This window comes from Pinus tabuliformis, chromosome 6 (assembly GCF_031772625.1).
Source record: "Pinus tabuliformis cultivar Carrire ecotype Pingquan chromosome 6, CPIR1, whole genome shotgun sequence".
NCBI classification, from domain to species: Eukaryota; Viridiplantae; Streptophyta; class Pinopsida; order Pinales; family Pinaceae; genus Pinus; species Pinus tabuliformis.
The window spans coordinates 1991067775-1991089929 of NC_142292.1; positions in this window are offsets into that span (position 1 = coordinate 1991067775).

Below are 22155 nucleotides of genomic sequence, written 5' to 3' on the forward strand. Positions count from 1 at the left end.
TCAAGAGCTCAGATTATGAGATTGAACAAAAAGAATGTAATGAACTTAGATTTAGGTCAAGATGTATCATTACCCATAGGGAAAATAGAGACCAACTATCAATTGAATTGGAAACCCCACCTGTACATATACCATCAACTATAAATGATACAAAAATAAAACAAGGAGAAGATACATATTAGCATAAAGATCCTGAGAAACTCATAGTCACTTCTCCCCCATTCCCCGAAAGGCTAACAATACCCAAACCAATTGTTTATCCATATTTTGATCTTCTAGGGGAACTAAAAAATATTTGTATTAAAATTCCTCTCCTCCGGGCCATCCAATATATTCCTATTTATGCTAAAACGATTAAAGAGCTATGTGTAAATAAGCCTGTGAAGAAAGCAAAAACTTCAGCCACCATTCATGTTGTAGGGACATTATCTGATTTACTCTTGGGAGGGGAAGCTCGAGTGAAATATGAAGAGCCTGGGAATCCCATTGTTACAGTTCAAATATATGGTCGGTCCTTTCCAAACACACTAGTTGATCTGGGTGTATCCATTAATATCTTAATAGCAAAAACCCATCAAACACTCGGTATTACAGCTCCGGAACCAACCACCACCCTGCTAGAACTTGCTAATCATTCAGTGGTGAGGCCAGAGGTAACTTTATATGATATTATGGTTTATGTTGATTCATGGTAGTATCTGGTATATTTTCTTGTTATAAACCCAAAGAGTCGATTTGATGGACACCCTTTGATTTTGGACCAACCTTGGCTAGCAACAGTTGATGCTTACATAGGCTATCGAGAGGGTAGCATGACTATTGCTAAAGGGGATGCTGTAAAAATTCTTGTTTTATATCCTCCAGCCAAACCAAGTCTTTCCATTGTAAAAATATGTAAACAGCCACCCACATACCTAGAAGAAAGCATTCGTTCACCACTTACGGTAGAAGAAGCACTTGACTTCAAGGATCAAACTGAAGATGATGTTATCAATAACTTTATCAATCAGCCAGCTAATGTGAACAATGTCAAATTTAAAATGTTAAAAGCAATTCTTGATAATGAAGCCTTGGAAGACCCTCTGAAATATACTGATGATCAGCATATCTAGACAACAGTTGTTCATAACAGCAAACCTATTGAAATCGAACTAGGAAAGGTTTTAAACATTAATGATAGCCTAGACAGTGACCAACAATAGAAACTCATTCAGGTCTTATAGAAATATAAAGGCGATTTTGCCTGGGACTACCCTGACATGAAGGGCATAGACCCACAGTTATGTACGCATCATATCTACACTAAAAAGGATGCGCGTCCTATCTGATGACCTCATTAGAGATTGAATCCGCATCTCAAGGATATTGTAAAAGAAGAGCTACAGAAGTTGTTGGACGTGAATTTCATTTATCCATTTCAGATAGCAAATGGGTCCATTGGTAGTTGTCCCTAAGAAAAATGGGAAGTGGCATATTTGTGTGAATTATCAGGAATTGAACAAGGCAACATAGAAAGATCACTTCCCTCTTCCATTTATTGATCAAGTCCTTGATACTATGGCAGGGAAGCAGTGCTTTTCCTTTATAGATGGCTTCAACGGCTACAATCAGATTCAAATCACCCCTAAAGAAAAAGAAAAAACAACCTTTACCTATCCATGGTGTACATTCACTTATAGAGTATTACGATTTGGCTTATGCAATGACCCAACTATGTTTCAAAGGGCCATACTCAACATTTTTATTGACCTGATAGATGAAGGGCTTGAAGTTTACATGGATGAATTTACCCCATATGTCATGTTAGTGTCCTATAATTTATAGGATCTCAAGGTGATTGAGTATATCACAGTCTACAGATTTCAAATTGTTCATAGATTCCAATATTCAATTGATTTCACAAAAAGAAAAAAAAATATGAAATGAAATGAGGGTATATAAAGAGAAGAAAAAGAAAAAAAAAGAGAAAAAATAAGAAGAAAAATAAAACCCCAAATATTGTTCAAATCATACAGTCTAAGCATGATTGAACAAATTTCAATTTCTTTTGATAAGGTAGAAAATAAAGATCTTCTAAACAGCTTAATCTTGGGAAATTAGTAGTTAGGTAAAAATAAAATTGGTTCAACTGTTTAATCTGGACCAAGGGGAGAGATAAGTGATAGAGCAGGATAGAATTAAAAAGAAAAAGAAAAAGAGAAAAGAGAAAGAGTCTGCAAGTCCAAATGCACACTACAAATGAAATATAAAAAATGATGGATTAGGAAAATAAGGGTAGATAGATTGAGAAAAATCCAAAGAAAGAAAGACACTAATGTTCTTTTAAGGTTGGAATACATATCCTATTCTTTTTCCTAAGGTCAGGAGAAGAAATTAAAAGGGGAAGGGGTCTTATATTATTTTTCAATATTATTTCCCCTAACCTTACTCTATACCCCAATTTTCCTATGGTCTGCCCCCTATTTATTTCCCTACCCCACCACTCATTTACCCGTCACATCCCATCTTACTTATCCCCCATATCTCATCAAATCCCCTCTCATACCACTTACCACTCCCTAGGCCCCCTGAAAAATGGTTTATGCCATTAGTCAAACCACTTTGCCATTGTGACCGTTTGTCGCTCCCACCACCTCACAATGCCAACCCGCCCCATCTACCTATCACCTTCGTTCCTGCCATTGAGCATTCAATTGGATGGACCGTTATCCAACGAACCCGCACCATGTCAAAAAAACCCAATGGGAACACTCCAAAGCCATAAAAGCACCATTTCACGCCATTTTCAAATTTTAACTTGCTATCTCTACTATTAAGCGCAATTCAATTCCATTCAGTCATACACAGAAAGTGCAGTAAGATCACTTTGATGGCAATACAGTTGCAAGAGAATTTATTTTTCTACAGTGATCACATATTCCCTTTCTCAAATCCCACTTCTGGTTTATCCCTTTTCTTTCTCCCTCTCTGAATTCCCATTTCTTCTTATCACCTTCTATTATAATTTCAACACAGGTCAATTTTCATAGGTTTCTGTAGAAGACAACCATGGCACCGAAGAAAAAGGAACAAGAAGTATTTAATCCAATGGTGCACCCACCATTGGATTTGGATCACATACCACTTGCAGACATGGATTTTAAGATACATGAAACACTCTTAGAGTTCGATTTTTTCGACATATATTGTTGGTGGGAGGATAAATTTGAGGAGATGGATGACATAGGCCTCTAGGACACCATTCTACCTTTTTATATTTTTCCCAAAACACATAGTTTCCCAAAACTAATCAGGAAATGCCACTCATGCTACAATCCACAACAAAGGGTAGTTATGGCCCCAACAGGACATATATTGTTTACGATTGATGCCATGTCCACTATGCAAATGATGCAGGCCCCTGTTATTGAAGGAACTACTCCCTTTTCCCATGAGATTCTCACTTAAAGTTATTAGAAGCTTGATTTTTCTAAAAGAGCTAAACCCTTAGAGCTCTTCATGACTGAGCACACACCTCTGCGAAACAAGAATCCTCCTTATTCCTCCTCTATTTTCCCTGACAGAACTAGACACATTGTCATTGTTATTTCTTATTTACTTGGCTATTATTCAAATCAATGGCTTGATGAAGCTATCATAGCTTTCCTATCTATTCTGTCAACAGAATCCAAGCCCTCTTTCCTCAGTTTTGGTTTATATGTTTGTTTATTTTCAGGCAGACAGGTTCCAGTTTTCAATGAGCAAGTTGAATGAGGAAGGTGAATCCCAATCTGTTATTTTTTGGACAACATTAGTGATGAAGGACTCAAAATACCTCGGCTACAAAACGTTTGTAGAAATTTTTTCTCACCCGACGATAAGCCTCCTCAGTGGGACTGCAGAACCGAGGACCAGTGAAGAAATAATAAGAATTATGCAATTGACAGACCAAGAAAGAACTAGTGATTGGTACTTGTACCAAAATTACACTAAATTAAGAGTATATGGCTATGAGTTGGCCCCTTATACGCTTCCAAAGTTCCTCCCGATGAGGATCTTTTCACTTGAATACATCAAACAAATGATTAATGCAGATGAAGTGCATTTTGTAGTAGCTAAGAAAAAGTCCCAGTTTAGGATCAAATCTCATATTGGTCCCTTCATTTGTAACAATAGAGCAGTAGGCGAGGAGGCAAAAAAAAGATTGAAAGAAATGAATTTCACCCACAGTTTTACATGGTCCTATGATCCATGGAGTATCATCTCCAAGAAGTGGGTGGAGAACAAGTCAACAACCTATATTCACACACAAATGTCTGAAATTGAAAAATACATGAATTAGACTAAGTGGATGCCTGACACATTGCAGGAGGTTGAGGAACAAGTGATTTCTTCTGCCAATGCATAAACTCCAAGACAACAGGAAAAGCAAACCACTGAAGACAAAATAGAAAAGGGAAAAGAACAAGAACAAAGAGTAACAGGGAAAAGGCATAGATAATATCAGTCACCAAGGACTAATACTTCTATGATGGTATTCAAGCTGAAATATAGGCAGAAACCCAGAAAGTACTGTTGGGCATACGACCAAAGTCCCACATTGACTAGAAGTGGGGAGGATCATGGGTATATAAGGATGGACAAATATCTCCATTGGTATGAGGCCTTTTGGGGTAAAGCCCAAAAACAAATCCATGAGGGCTTAGGCCCAAAGTGGACAATATCATACCATTGTGGAGATATGTGGTGTCCAAAGTCCTTACAAGTGGTATCAGAGCCATGCCCCGAAGTTAGCCAAGTGGATGAATCCTCAGAATACCGAACGAAGGTGGTGGGCCCCGGTAATATCACGATGGGATCCGTGGATGAGCTCGGTTAGACAGGCGGTGTGCTCCAGATTTTTCATGGACGTGTCCTGGTCCCAACACGGTGAAGAGGAGTTGACCTGGGAAAAGAAAGCTCTCGAGGCAGGTGGTGCTTCCATGTAAGGCGTGTGCTTCCAACGCATTGGAGCGGAGAATCCTGGTTGGTAGAGAGTGGACGGATGGATAATCGTTTGAGGGGAGGCTCGATGGTCCTTTGTTCGAGGGGAGGATTGTTGGGTATACGACCAAAGTCCCACATTGACTAGAAGTGGGGAGGATCATGGGTATATAAGGATGGACAAATATCTCCATTGGTATGAGGCCTTTTGGGGTAAAGCCCAAAAACAAATCCATGAGGGCTTAGGCCCAAAGTGGACAATATCATACCATTGTGGAGATATGTGGTGTCCAGAGTCCTTACAAGTACATGGACATAGACAAAGGATCACCACAGCAAATAGTCACCAATATCATTGATATTCCAGATTCATCCCTAACCGGGGGAAATCCTTCCCTGCCACTCCGATTTCAGAAAGGCAACAATGTCTTCAAGTGTCGTCATCTACAAATTTGTCTGGAGAAAAGGAAGAGACAGTCCTTCACACATTCAAGGAGATTAAAATCAGGAATGAAGTATTCAAAAATACCACTTATGCTCAATTTTGGAAACAGAGTGCAACTGCACAGGGTAGGCTTCTCTCTGCCTTTGATTCAGAAAAGGGAAAAATGCATATGGAATTTTTAGAAGCGCAAACAACAGAGCCTAAAACTCCAGCAGATTACAAGCAAGCTTCTTTTGAATTTAATGCAATAAGTGTTCATCCAATTGATCAACTAGAAATGCACAAGAAAACAAGTGAAATGATTTCATCTACTCTAACCAACACTTCCATGAATTTGTTTAAAATGCAGGTAGCCCTATCAAATGCTCAATCCAAGTCAAAGATGGAAAGGATTTGATCACAATCAAACGATAATAAAATTAAGTCTTTAGAAGACTTAGTAGTGAAAATTGGGTATGATCCCTCCGATGTGAAAGTAATTGAAGAAATAATAAAGAAAAAAGAGATGGATATAGAAACTTTGAAGAAGCAGCTCAAGATGCCTACTAGACATGACCCACTGAACAAGGAGATAGAGGCAACAGAGAGCCAAAAGGATGATATGATGAAATTAATAGTGGAGCAGTCTCTGCAGATCAAACAAATGGAAGTAGATATGGAGAAGATGGTGAAAGAGAAAGAAAATGCAGCACAGATGGCTAGCACAACAATAGAGGCCCTTCCTATCACAACACTTCCCATAACTACTCCAGCAAGTGATGCCACAGGAGCAGGAAGTAGCACAGAACAACTACCCAAATCAATGGAAGGTATGAATCTGTATATTGAGGAGATTAAGAGGCTAGAAACTCAAGTTAATGTGTTGTGGGACCAAATCAAAAGGGTTGAAAGTGACCACTCAGTAGAGATGCAAAGGGCAAGGACTTTTATTGAAAGGCTATAAAAATCAGAGAAAGAATCATATATTGGGAACACTCTAGGAAGAGTGAAGGAGATTATTTGGAATAATATAATCAATGGTATGAATTAAATTTGGCCCAGCATCCACATTATCTTCGAACATAAGGAATTAGTTCAAAAGGCTAGAGAAGTTGTTTCAGCTACTAATGAAGAGCTAGGAGACATGCCAGCAATAGCTAACAGGATAATCATATTTTTAAATTCAAGAAACAAGTACGAGCTGGAAGAGTTGGGAGTAGCAAACAGGACAAAGACTATACTTCAAGTGAAGAAGGTGCTAACTAAGAAGAGCTTGAATGTGTAGCTCGAAGAAAAATGTCAAAGTCTAGAGCTAACCGTGAACAGGTTCTTCAATATAATTCAACCTTTAAATCAGAAAGGTCTCCCATCTCTATTTTTCATAAATGACAAACTCATGGTTAGAGAGGATTATGTCAAGAAACTCCAGGGTATAGCCACGGATACTGCAAATCTTTCCATCATAAAAGGCAGCATAACAGGAAAGGAATTGCTAGAAACTATTAGCAATCAAATCTACATTGAGCATGAGCTAAAACATGTTTTTGTGGTTAAACCCACTTTTGCAAAATACAATGAAGCTCATGAAATATATAGGAGGCTAATGAAGATCAAGATTCCAGATGAAGAAGAGTGGAGTGACTTGTGTGATTATAAGGAGGAATGAGACAAATATGATTGAAGTGACAGCATAAATCTGAGTCAACACCAGCCATGTCAGCAGAGCCACTACAGAAAAATTAATTTCTCAACAACAGCATCCCTAAAAAAGAGGACCAGGTGTCCCAGTTTTCTCAGTGTGGCCACTTCATGGTTACACTAGTCAGTTTTCTTTTTATTGTAATTAATAATAGATTGCCAAGTGTATAAGGTAAATCCTTGTAAGTTTTGAGTTAAATACTTCATGCATTGGAAGTATTAGGGGTTGGACCCAAGTCATTTGAATGATCATTTCTCATTGGAGTATTGTAATCTTGAGATGGAGCATTAATTAAAAAAGACCGTTTGCAAGATACTTGATCTATTTTGACCTGGTGATGTCTTCCCTTGTATGTTGAATGTATCTAGGTTTTATTCATTTATGCATCATAAAGTCTTATTTTAAAGTCGAAATTATAGATTAAGATATGTTGTTGGAGCACCATATTCCTATCTGTGTTTACAATCTAAATGTTTTCTTCTGATGTATGATTAAGAAATACTTAACTGCTTTTTAATCATTACTGATATCAGTTTTCTGTCATCTCATTTCTCATTCTACTTTTACATCCAGTGTAAATAGTTAGCTTGCCTTGTAAATGATTTTGAAAATTGATGTTAACACCCAGCCTTTGAATCCATATCCCAATCGAAAGGATTCATATACGATCTACCCCAACCAAACAAACAAACAACCAAGCAATCAATTAATAAATCTCCTTCATTTTTACATCTAGTCTAACACATTAGAACACTGAAAACAAAGTCAAATCCTAAAAATATAGAGAGAGCCCTCTTTGAGTCTACGAGGGCTAGATCCTATACTCCTAAGCAGTTTGATGTCTCTTTTGAGAATTTTGTCTTGCCAACTGTTGGCTTGTTGGGGCATCACCTATGTCCAGAGTTAATTATCCAAACAAATCCCTGTACTACTAGCCCTTTCGGAAACATTACACGAAGCACAGACTGAGGTCTCACCCAAAGTAGTATGAGGGGGTGCTGGAACTAGGTTTTCGCACCCTTGAGATGTCTGAGGGGTTGATCGGTCCAACTATTAGTCCCTTCGCACAGGTTACTTCGCACACTTCTCTGGACTTTGCGGCTTGATATATTCATCTTCGTGCAGCCCTAACCAAGGGTTTTGGGGCTTCCGTGCTGCTGGAGGAGCGATCTGCACTATTTCCCTAAGTCACACCCAAGATATTACTTATATTCTTATACCAATTAGTTATCTTCATGCAACCAGATGCCTTATGTTATATTCACTTGTTTAGCACATTCATATGAGCTCACGCACTAAAGTAAACTTGAAATTCATACCCAATAATACATAACACAAGAAAATATACACAGAAATATGGTAAAACTTCTCTTTATTAATTCTTCCAACGATTACAGACTCGACCTGCCCTGCGCACTCAGCTACAGGGATCCACGCACTTAGCTGCAGACTACTAGGCCTCTACACACTTAGCTGCAGAGCCTTCTCCTACTCTACGACCCAAAGACACGAATTACACTTTGACCCAGTGCTTCTTCATGTTATAGACATTTTTGTGCCTTGCATCACTGAGCATGAAATGTCAATAATCTAAGGGATCCAAAGTCCCTAAACATGTTGTTCCTACCCCTAGAGGAACAAGGCCAGCAAACCACAGCAATTCACAGAAGTTATCCACCTGAAAACACTAAAAAACAGGCCAATTCTGGATCATGTCAACTGCTCCACTGAGCATCTGCGCTGAATGTCAACTGCTCCATTGTCTACCTGCGTTGAATGTCAACTACAACAAAGGCTACCTGCGCTGAGCGTAACTGGACAAGTGGCAGGCTCATTCCTCAATGTGTCAATGCCCAGGAAGCTTCCAAAATGACACTTGCATCAAGGAATTCGACTGGTGATGAGTAAGAGGTTCCAAATCTCCAAGTGGAAGCAAGAACCTCCAAGTGGACTCAAGAACTGAGAGAGGGAGAGGACACTAGTCACTTCTCAAGCTGACTCATCCTCTCTCCAAAAACGCCTATATATAGATCTCTCCTCTATGAGATCAGGAGGCTGGAAATTTGTTATTGCAAAGAATTGTTGTTGGTTTGAGGTTGGATCATTGGGTGTTTATGCTTTGAAGGGAGCTGAAGAAGGAATTCCATTCTGCTGGGAAGGAGATGCCGGGTTGGAGCCCTATGGGTTGTATCTCTTTCTGAACCTTGTTATCAATCAATAAAGCTTCTTGGTTCTTTCCTATATGCTGGTGTATTTTGTATGATTTGCATTAGTATATTTGATTTACTTCTAATCCAGAATCATTTATGAATATGTATATTTGCCTTTGTGTTGTGTCCTTCTCTTGTCGCAAGTAGCTGTTTTGTTGTCACAGGTAGCTGTTCTCTTGTGATCTCGTGGGAATCAAGTAACTGTTCTCTTGAGAAAGCGAGGAGGCAAGTAGCTGTGGACACCCAAAGAGAAGAGGATCTAGATCGAGGGACAACCGGAAGATAACGGTAAGTCTACCAATCTCCCCTCTTTCACATTTCATAAAGGAAGAAATCGAAGTAGCTGTATATGTTTGTTGCTAAGGTACTGTCACACCTTAGGTGGATAGGATCGTCCTGCATAGGCATTTTTCCCCACAACAAATTGACGACTCTGCTGGGGATCTTTGTTGTAGTCATTTTATTTGTGTTTACATCATTGTTTACTTCATAGACTCAACAGCAACAATCGAACTGCTTCGCAAAGTAGGCTGTTGCTACTTTGATCCTTCACTGGGTTTTTGTCTATGATCTCAACAATCGACTCACAAATGACTTGATGATCCTTTGTGATAGTCTTTAGTACCCTCTCAAAGCATCCCTCTGTTTATACCTTTCTTGTGTTTCTGATTTGGCCTGAAACAGTTGATTTTTGAGCATTTTATGACCCGGAACCCAAGAGAAACGAGAGTTTCTCCTTTTAGCACAGACACTGTGAAGGCAGTCTGCATTTCAACGTAGGTCCCGTGAAGGCTACCTGCGCTGAATGTCAAACTGACAGTGTTAGACTTGCGCTGAACCAGTGTGGCCTTGTGCAGCTGGGGTTCTCTGCTATCTTTTGCCCTGTTTTGATCTCTGTTTTTGCAGCCTTTTACCAGCATAGGTACCAGTCTGATAACCCCTTTTCTTTGCTTGAATTTCGCCTCATTTTTGTACAAAAATGCTGTAAGTGTTTTTATGTGTTTGTGGCATCATTTACAGTTTTCCTTTGCATGAGTAAAGTAATCATCCTGTAGCCCTTGATTCAGATCTGATTGATTGATTGATTGTGATCTTAGGAGAGAGTTCATTGGCTGTTTGCAGTTTGATTATACATTTGCTTTTGCTTATTGGTTTGAATTTGTCACTTTTAAGTGTCGGAACAAGTATTCATTTCGAAAAATCGCAAAGTGATTGTAATCTCTTCTACCCTTGTTGATTTTGGAAAAAGTAAACTTGTTTATTTCAGTCATTTAAAAGCAAATTCAAAGTTGTACAAAAAGCTTTCTTTGTAGGCATTTATACTAAGAAAGTGGAAAACAAACACCTGCATTGTGCATTTGCATTTTGATAAGTTTGCATGCTTGATTTAGGAAGAGTGCATTAGAGTGTGCTGATTGCTCTTTGAGAAAAGATAGTATCTTTCTTTTCCCTTAGTAGCTAGGATTTTCAAAGTTGAAAAGATAATAAAGCTTGCTTATCATCTTAGACTGCATTTAGGAATTGTACCATACATCTTGTGGTGATCCTGAAAGACAAACTTTAAAATGATCAACTTAAAATAAACTGAATGAACCTAACAACGCTTTGCAACATAATGCACAACATAGAGGTCTAGGCTAGAGACGTGTTCCGGCGTCGTTAAGCCTAGTGATTGTCGATCTCGTGGAAGGTGGGTGATTCCTCCTGAGGGACGATAGCGCTAGTACGGACTTGTGCTCCCACGTACCGTCGCGTATATATTGGGAGACCCCTATAGGCATATATCCTTTATCCTTAGGAAGCCGTGTCGGCCGCCCTACTGATCGCAATGTAGTGAACACAGCATTCACGAAGATCGACCACCCGTACCGTAAAACGTATTCTGTGGTTTTGCGAAAATTTTGGCACACCCTCTGCCTAGATCTCCAGAGCAGTTTCTTTTGGCCTTTTTCAGACTCTATAACAGAAAAAGTCCATCCGAGCATTTGTCACTTCGGGCTCGTTAAAACATCGAAGGAGACTAGAGTCATCTTTAGCTTTTTCTCGACTCTTTAAAATTGAAAAAGCAAGTTGTGTCTAAAGCGTCTAATAAAATTCATTCAATTCGGAAATACACTTTCCCCTTTTGTATTTTAGTTGATCGAGTAATCCGCAACCGTGGAAGAAAGTCAATTGAAACCCCGTCGTTCGCGGAGGCTTGCGAGTCAACCGTCTTTGTCTCCGGAATCGAAAACAGTACGGACAAAGCGAACTCGTTTAATCGGTTCAAAATCTCCCATTAAAGTTAGAACAACTGTTCCAACAACATCTGAGATTCCGATTACTCCAAAAATTTCTGGAAACCCTGCCTCTATTGAAGAAGTTCAACAGCCACAGAGGGACAGTAACACTGATCCTAGTCTGAGAACAAGTACTTGCGTTACTGAACCAGTTCCATCTGTAACCGGTCCAGAGAGTATTGTTCCTCAAACAACTGTCGCTGTCGAAACAACCCCTTCTTCGGCACCAAATTTTTTTTACGGACTTGACGGTCTTCCTCTTCCACTTGGTCTGATTGCGATAGAGGAAATTATAGAGGATCTGCAAGCAAGTACTCCAACCCATTTTGGAGTAGGGGTCACTCTTTTTCCTGCAACATTAGAAGTTAGTCCATCACCAGTGGAAGTTCCTGTAGAATCGCTAGGCAATTTATTGGATAGACTTAAAATGTCTGAGCAACCGTCGACATCTAGGACTGTGTCGAATGACACAGTGACAGCAGATCTCCCTGCCGCCACTCCGACGATGTTCGCCGGTGTACCATCTGTCCCAACTAGCTCTCAACCGCTAGAAGGAGTCCACCCAGGGACTATTTCGACAATGTGGTCTGTTCCAGTTTGTTCCTCCGGAATAATATCCGGTAATTCTTATGTTGAAACTAGACAAATTGATCCCTATAGAGGTCAATTTGGGCCATCTAGTCCCCAAGGGCAAACCATACCCTTGAGTTCCGGATTGCTACCGTATGGGGGGTAGTATGCCCTTTCATTACCCCCTCCGGGAGGATATCCATACGGCAGTTCTCAACCATATTCAGGTTATACTGGAGTTATGACAAGTGGTTGGGTACCTATGCTACCCCATCAACCAAGAGTTGTGTATTCTATGCAACAGTGTGTACCTGTGTCGAACATCCCAACAACACCAGCTATTGTAACAGTGTCGCAAGTTCAAACGATGCCTGTTGTGTGTCAACCTCAGATTTCTCAGGTTGTAATGCAACAGCCCATTGACCCTGTGACACAACCACAATCGCCGACAGGTGGGGTGACACAGGTGCAAACGGGTACAGTTACCCCACATCTTGGTCCGGCGGTTAGTATAGCACAGCAAAACATGGCTTCACAACCATGGCTAGTGCAATACCAACAACCACAATTCCAGTAGGTGTACCAAGGATCTGAGCAGCAGATCTTTGCGAATAGTGGACAACCGTATATTCAAAACGGGTTAAACCAACTGCTTTACAGTGGTCAAGTCCACCAGCCGTATCAATCATACCAACATCAATTACATTATGCTGGTATGAAAAGGCCTACTGCTCAGGCGATTCCATCGTATCCTGGGTACGCCTCGCCAAACCTGAATCAACAGTTACCATTCGTGGCAACTTTAGAATTACCAGATTTACACCGATTAACGAACGATCCAATTGCTTACGCCCATTGGTGGCCAGCGATTCCTCACAAGCTTCCATCGGACATTCCTAAATTCAATGGAAATCTAGGCGAAGACCCGTCGAATCATGTGATGACTTTTCATCTGTGGTGTTTGTCAAACACCTTGAACGATGATTCGATAAGGCTTCGCCTTTTTCAGAGGACATTGACAGGTCCAGCGGCTAAATGGTATATTGAATTACCTAGAGCCTCTTTCGACAATTTCAGTTCCCTAGCCACGACTTTCTTAACCCATTTTCAATTACCGATAAGGTATGAAACTGGAACAGAAATCTTAACCAATTTCAAGCAGACGACGGCCACACATATATCCGATCATATACATGAGTGGCGTCGTCGTCGCAGAATGGTAAAGACCTACGTTCCCGATCAGCTATTAGCTGAATGGTTTATAAATTCGTTACTTCCTGCTATAACGGAAGATGTGGCCAAGGGGGGAGTTGTAACAGAGGAGCAAGTCATTGCTCGTGCCCAATATCTAGACTTAGTATATACTCAGTCTGGCACGCTCTACGACAAGATACCTGACGCCCCTAGACCGGAATTTTCAATTCCTCCTCCTCCTAGATCAAATAGTGACTCTCATGCCGGCAATGGTGTGATTGGCACAGCAAATGCAAAGTCGACAAAGGATTCGTCTAAGAAAGCCCGTAAGACTTCGAATCAAAATGCAAATCAAGAAATTCTTGCTTCGGAAATAAATGCCGTGTCAGTAGATAAAGGCAAAAATTCCAATCAACCAGGAAGCAAGAAGAAGCAAAACAAAGGGAATAAGAAGAAACAGGGTGAGTCATCCCCTCAAAAAACTTCTTCAAACCCTCCTGGAAATAGGAAATTTCCTTGTCAAATATGCGATGAGGAGGATCATCGGACAACAGATTGTCCGTTAAGAGCTGAGCTAAAGAAATTCTTTAAGAGTTCTAAAACCTCAGTTGTGTTGACTGATCCATTTCCAAATCCAGGTCAAAATATGGTTGATAGCGGAAATGCTTCCCCGTCGTAAGTGCTAATGTTATCGATCTCTAAGCAACAAAATGATGCTTTGGTTTTGACAAGGAACAAAGACTACGGGAATCCACCGATGTCGAACGACAAAGGTAAAGATCAACCTAGTAGTTCGACAACAACTTCGACAGAAGTTGTACCTCCCATCATTCCTAAGTTAACAATAAAACCGCCAAAGGGAGTAGTACACAAGTCGACATTTAATCCTCGCGCCAGGGTGGCGCAGCATTATAACATAGTGGAAGATTTGGCCCAATCTCCATCCGCTATTTCGACTCTTGAGGTACTGCAAAATTGCCCATCCCAAAGGCAGGCTTTGTTATCGGCTATTGGTGGGGTTGATCCTAAGGATTCCAATCTTGTATCCTTTGACCACAAAGGATATGATCCTCAGTTACCAACTCAACTTGCTTTCCTTATTCAGGTGAAAGCCCTCAACAAAACTGTTCACCGAACAATTATTGATGAGGGGGCATCTACATGTATCATGTTGATGAGTTGCTGGAAAACTCTCGGATCTCCAACCTTGTCACGATCTTCGATGACATTAAAAGCATTCGACGGGAGGACGTACACCCCGTACGACATCCTAAATAACTTGAAGGTTGAACTAGGAGGAAAAACAGTGGAAATTGATGTTGAAGTCATCGATGGCAATCTTGACTATAACATCCTACTGGGAAGACCATGGATATATGCCATGGCAACTGTAGTGTCGACTTATTTTAGGAAGATCACATTCCCTTTTCAAGGAGGGATTACGGTCGTCGTCCAACAGAACTTCCTCCCTAATGGTTCACAAGTTACAGGAAGCATTCCCATGATCCATGGGAGCGACCATTCAATTCAAGATATCGGAGTAGGCCTATTGAAAGACCCCACAATGATGGGAACTTTCGTGCTTCCACCTCCTATTTACATAGGAAATATAGCGTTAGTAGCAACCTGCAACATGATATCTTCCACGAAGGTCGCAGAAGACAAAGTCGACATGGATCATGCAATGGTTTTACCCCCAAACCCTATAGAAATATTGTAGCAATCAATGTTTCGGGCATGGGAGGCGAACCCAAATCAACGCTCGTCAAGTGTTTGGGTAGATAGGTCTAGAGAATATGGTACCCCATTAGATCCTTGGTCGAAAGTACATGGGACTGACGAAGGAATCTTACAATCAATGTTGATTGAGGGGGCACCATGGAATGATCACCACCATCGTTCCCTTCTTCCAGAATATGAAGAAGATACTCAACACGACCTTTATCACCCTTCAGTTTTTGAATTCCTATCAAATACTATAAATACGGTGGATTCCGAGCGAAACTTATCCAATATTGAAGAGACTATAGCCATAAATATCTCGACTAAACCAAATGTTGTAGGGAATATTTATGTCGGCAAAGGTTCTTCCCCTTCAGAACTGGAAGTATATAATGCTCTTTTTCGCGAGTTCAGAGATGTCTTTGCTTGGTCATATGATGAAATGCCAGGCATTGACTCGAGTATTGTTGAACATGAAATTAAAATGTATCCTGATGTCAAACCAGTAAGACAACGGCTTCGGCAGGTGCACCCGAAGAAAGCCGCTGCCATTAAAGCGGAAGTTGAAAAGCTTCTCCATGCTGGTTTCATCTACCCGGTTCCTCTAACCGATTGGGTATCGAATATTGTCCCTGTTATGAAGAAACAAGGGACGATTAGAGTGTGTGTCGACTATAGGGATGTAAACCAAGCTTGTCCAAAGGACAACTACCCTACACCCTCCATCGACCAGATAATTGATGAATGCGCCGGATGTGAAATCTTTTCATTTATGGATGGATTTTCCGGATATAATCAAATAAATATCCGCCCACAGGACCAGTCAAAGACTGCATTTATTTGTTCGTGGGGCACATTCGCTTATCGAAAATTACCCTTTGGTTTAAAGAACGCAGGGGCGACGTTTCAGAGGGAAATGAATTATGCCTTCCATGACGTCAAGAACATCATTCAACCATATCGCGACGACCTTCCGGCTCATTCGCGAAAGCGGACTGATCATCCGCAGCATTTAAGAGCGATATTTCTACGTTGCCGACACTACAAGATAAGACTCAATCCGCACAAATGTGTGTTTTGCGTCGATTCTGGTCGTTTACTTGGCTTTGTAGTCTCTAAGGATGGGATTCGTCTCGACCCTTGCAAGGTTCAGGCAATCATTAATTTGCCTCCACCTTCAAATTTGCTTCAGATTCAGAAACTCCAAGGGAAAGCAAACTTTCTGAGGAGGTTCATTCCAAATTACGCAGAACTTGCTAAAGGTTACACTCGTCTTTTGAAAAAGGATGTACCTTTTGTCTGGGATCAGGTGGCGCAAGCTTCCTTTGACGCTCTCAAAGATTCTCTAGTAAGAGCATCATTAATGTATGCCCCAGACTATCAAAGAGATTTTAACCTGTATCTAGCTGCAGCAGATACGACCATTGCGATGGTTTTAGTTCAAGAAGTCGATGGAATTGAACATCCTATATATTATTTAAGTAAAAACTTAAATGATACAAAGAGTAAATATTCTTATGTTGAAAAACTAGGGCTTACAGCTGTTCAAGCGATTCAAAGATTTCGACATTATGTCCTCTTTCGGAAAACTACCATTTTATCAGATTGCAACCCCATGACTTATATACTGTCGCGACAATTGCTGGGGGGCAAATATTCAAAATGGATAGCGATCCTTCAAGAGTTTGATCTGGAATTTGTAAAATCCAAATCAAAGAAAGCTCTAGTTTTCGCGGAATTATTGTGCGATCTCCCATTTTCGTCCAACGATGAAACATCGGAAGAGTCAATCGTGGATGAGAATTTGTTTCTGATATCTACAAGCAATGAGTGGTATGGAGATATCATAATTTATCTCCAAACCCAAAAGTTCAGGCCTAACACCTCTCACTCTGAACAGAAACGTATACGATACCAAGCTAAAGACATGATCGTCGGTGATACGCTTTACCGTCGTGGTATCGATACAGTTCTGAGGAGGTGCCTTACCCATGAGGAGGCCGAAAAAGCCCTGAATGAGTGTCATTCAGGCGCGTGTGGGGGTCATCAATTTGGATATGCAACAGCACAAAAAATCTTACGAGCAGGATACTTCTAGCCAACCATGTTCAAAGATTGCATAATCGCAGTCAGAAGTTGCCATGCATGTCAGATTTTTGATAGCAAAACCAGAAGACCACCCGCACCTTTACAGCCAATAGTTTCTGTTGGGCCTTTCGCCAAATGGGGCATTGATTTCATGCAATGTAACCCCACCTCAACCGGGGGGCATGGGTATATTATAGTCGTCGTTGACTATTTCACCAAATGGGCCGAGGTGATGCCTACATTGGATAACACTGGTGAAACAGCTGCCCTTTTCTTTTTCAATCATGTAGTCGCCAGGTTCGGCGTACCACAGGCTATAGTTACAGATCATGGATTGCATTTTCGCAATCACATAATGGTTGAATTAGCTGCCAAGCTAGGGCTATCTCACGACAGCTCTACCCCGTATTATCCGCAAGCCAACGGACAGGTTGAAGCAATCAACAAGGTCCTGAAGCGTATGTTGCAAAGGATGATCGGGGTTCACAAAAGAAGGTGGCACCTAATCCTGTACTCAGCCTTGTGGGCTTACCGAACATCGCTAAAGAATGCGACTGGGTTTACACCTTTCCAATTGGTGTATGGCCTGGAGGCAGTCTTACCAGTCCAGTGTGAAATTTCGTCTCTTAAACTCGCAATTGACCTCCTCCCGGAACTTCAGAAGAAGAGGCCCGTTTCTTGGAATTAATCCAATTGGATGAAACCCGTCGTGATGCCGCATTGGCTAACGAAGCCCATAAGAAACGATTCAAGGCGCAGTTCGACAAAAATGTCAAACCCCGTGTCTTCTTAGAAGGTGACTTGGTCTTGCTTTACGACCAAGAATCCGATAAATTGGGAGCAGGAAAATTTAATTCTTTATGGATGGGCCCCTATATTGTTAAACGGGTGTTAGCAAAAGGAGCCTATGAGTTAATGGATTATGACGGAATCCCACTGGCGCAACCCCGCAACGGGTTGTATCTCAAGCGTTACTATGCCTAAATAGTAACCTGAGTGCTTTTGTTGTATTTTGTTTTCGCTAAAGTGTTTGTTTCGGTCGAGTAATCCACCTTTTTCATTTGTTGCAGATGTCTAACTTTTCTGACACATGTGTGGGATATGCTGACGGAGCGAGTCGTAGTTCGCGGAATCTATCCTCCACGGCCTCGGCCATTTTTGATCCAAGCGGTGAGTTAGTGAGTTTCAGAGGTGTGTGTATTGGGCAATCGACGAATAATATCGCTGAGTATAGCGCGTTGATAGAACTCCTCTCTGATGCCATCACCCGTGGTATACGCCGACTAATCGTCAGGCTAGACTCACAACTCGTGATACTACAACTCAATGGTATATACTCTGTCCGCAATCCAGCTATTTATCGTATGTTTCTAAGGGTTAAGATGTTGGAAAGACAGTTTGATTTAATTCAATATCAACATATTTCTAGGAACTTAAACACATTAACCGATTCATTAGCAAACTATGTATTAGATAGACATTTGCGACATTTATAAAAGAAATGCGTCATCAATGCTAGGCAAGTGGATCATGTAACTCAACCAGAATAAACCTCGAAAATCAAAATATATATAAAAGCTATTTATCGTTTATACATAATGTTCTGTAACCAAGACAAAAATGGGTCGCATGACCCGAAAACTCAAAAGTGCTAGGGGGCACCCTAGCCTAGTGGTGCTCATGATAGCACGTCACAACCTGTGCAATCATGTGCAAGAGATGAGTCCATTGTCTAGGCACGCCAGTAGTATGCCACTGCAACTGTAAAGGTAACTCATCAATCCGTACATCCGGAATACCGAGAGTAAGGCTCTCAACCTGCTCCTGCACAGCTGTAAGGGTCTCGGCCACGTCAAGGTCATGAAGAATAACTCTCCCAGCAGGCTCCACTGCTGGGGCAGCGACTGGCGGTCTCGGACGAACTGCTGGACGAACAGGACCAACATCTGCATGCACACAAGAGTTTGATTAAAAGTCTTGATAGAATAAATCACAGCAACATTATGAATAAAAACAGTAAACAGTGATATGGTCAAAGATTTTACCAATAGCGCCCCACTGTTCGCGATCCGGTAACACCAAATCCGGATCACCTTGGAAATCCATACCCACATATGGATACTCGGAAAAGACCATCTCCTGGCGCTCGAACCACCTGAAGAAGGTATCAGTGAAAGTGATCTGAGGTTGACCAGCATGCCTAGACATGTGATCGACCCATCTCTGCATGCGTGGCTCGGTAGGAGAAGGCAAGTCGAGTGCAATATACTGAGGCTGCATCAGTGGGATTTTCTCCAAGGCGAAGGCAGTCAGAATAGAACCAAATCCAAAGTTCTTCAGCTTCCCGTCCTTTACCTTGGTCAATTGACTTTTCATCTAAACAAGTACTGCATCACACCAGTTGAATACTTTCGGTTGGAGACACTCCAAGGCGTGCTGCACATAAGATCTGTTGGCAACATGAAGGGATGCACTACCGGCCATCCTACCAATAGTATACAGAATGGACCTGAGAGACCTATCAGTAATCTCACGGATAACAACCTTGCCGTATCTGCTCGGCTGGGAACCTTCCCTGCAGTACTGGCGAACATAGTCTCTTACGGAGTCATTCCCCCGGGCCGAACCTGACAAAGAAATGGGGGCACCCTGCCTTGACAACCCAGTCAAGAAGTAAATGTCTACTATGGTCAAGGGAATGGATTTTCCCCTAATCTGGAATACTTGGTTGATTGGATCCCAAGCATCAAGCATGTACTGCAGTAAAGAAATCTGTGCTCTCATGCTAGAGATATGGAAGAACTTTAGCAGGCCACAGTTCCGCAGCGCGTTCATCGTGACAGGGTCATGGAGAGAAATCATATGTTCTTCTTCATGTTCTCGTTCTCGCCATGTGTGGGACATTTTGCTCAAAGGTTCCTGCAAAACAAACAAGAGAATGAGTAAGATCCTAGATTTGATGAGAAACTGGCGAAATTTCATCAAAAACTGTGCTAAAAACTCAGTTTTCTGAGCCCAACGCAGATAGACAGTGTCCTACCTGCGTTGAAGGTCAGGCTGCCTTAAGGCAGCTTGACATTCAACGCAGGTTTCGAATGGACAACCTGCGTTGATGACAGGGCGCCCTGGCAAAACCCCTGATGCTCAGAAAGACTGGGAAACAGGCACAGAATGGAAAAATGAAACCATGAAAAGAAAGAGCTAAGGTTTAGCTCCTACCTGGTCCAGACGGCGCCGAGAATCGTCCATAGAATCTCCCGAAATCAGCTGGTGAAAATCAAGGGGAAAGAGGCACCTCCAAAGCTCCAACAAACCAAGTTCAAATGAAATGGTAAAATGAGAGGTAAAAACACTTTTTAATGGCTTTTTTATGTAGTTCAAAGCAAAATATTAGGGTTTTTATCTCATATTATGTATTTCTAACTAAGTTTGATGCAGCAATTGTAAATGCAGTACTATCCTTGAAAAGAGAAAAGCTAGTAATGGTAAAAAATCAAAATTTGACCATATAAACGAGCAGTTTTAGCATAAAGTTCATGCTCGTTAAAAAATAAACGCAAGATCCGAGCAATTTTAGCAGCATAGTTCATTCTCGTTAAAAAATAAACATAAGCTTGAGTAGTGTTTTGGCGCATTCAAGCTCGTTAAAAAATGAACCCATCTCGGTAAATAACCATTGTGCATGTAACCTGATCAACCATAAAAGCCCTGGTCGTGTTTTGTGCACCGTCACCTCCACCATTCATTTGGCCGATCGTTTACCTCCATATGATTGTTTACCCATTTTGAGGAACAGCTGCGAAGAGTGATTTCACCTAGCCATCCTTGTGACACTGCCGTGATTGGAAAATTTCGACCTGTACCTGGAATCAGCTGCTAACCCTGTTCATCACTCGTTCCTCAGAAGACGAGTCTTCTTTAAGCTCTTTTCAAATGAATCATAAAACATGAAAAGATTGCCGAGTTTTGGCCTTCCAGCTCGTTAAAGCAACCAGAAGTGATATCCCTCCTATAGATTTTAATCTTTTTGGACCTGAGGGATTATTGCACAAAAAGATCGAGCGCTTGTTTTGTTCGGCTCGTTAAAAATACCGAAAACTCATCCCTTCTGTATTGTTTTATACTTTTTCGGACTTAAGGGATTAGATGACGAAAAAGGAATTTTGGAGTTAACTTTATGTACCTTTTCAGACTCTCTAAAAATGAAAAGGGCCAAGTTTTCCTTGTCGTTAGACTCGTTAAAATCACTAAATAGCGACAAACTTGTCTTTAGACGAGAACGAGTTTCACTATCGCTAGGCTCGTTAAAACATAGTGATGGGCTTGCCCAAAGGGCAGGTTATAGAACAAGCATTTGTTATCCTCCTCAAGCTTGACAAAAATAAAGAGGTACTAGTCAGAAATGACTGGGGAAAAATTGGGAAAAATTGGGAAAAATCAAGGAAACTTTGATGGTAGCAGGTCACTCTTGAACATGACACTTTTCCTCCGTACCAAAATCGGGTTGGGTTGTTTCATTCACCAGTCACATCACCATGGTCTTGCCATACCATCCATACTTGGGGTAATGCTACCGATCCATCGCATCAGTGTCGCCATATGTTCAAGAGAAGTCGTTCAGAAAGAGTCAACCGGGTCCCATCCACTGCCATACATTATCCTTCATCCATTCATGACCGCCACCCTGAATCATATGTCACAGATTGTTTTCACCTCCATTAAAATCATTATCTCCGTTCCGTGTCACTGATGTGGGATTCATTAAGGCCCTACTTTGATGGATTGCTTCTTGTCGACATTAGCTCATTATCCAAGAAGTTGATCTAGGAACAACCCCTTCAGTACTTTGAAGCTTGCATGCCTCGATGGCAAGTTTCTCACTTCCGGCGACAGGTATACATCAATGACCTTCGACCAGAAGATTTTGCGTGGTGTTCGACGCCAAGTCCTTTATTCACACCACGTGAATTGTACTGCAGTACCTTGAGGGTCATTATCATTATCGGT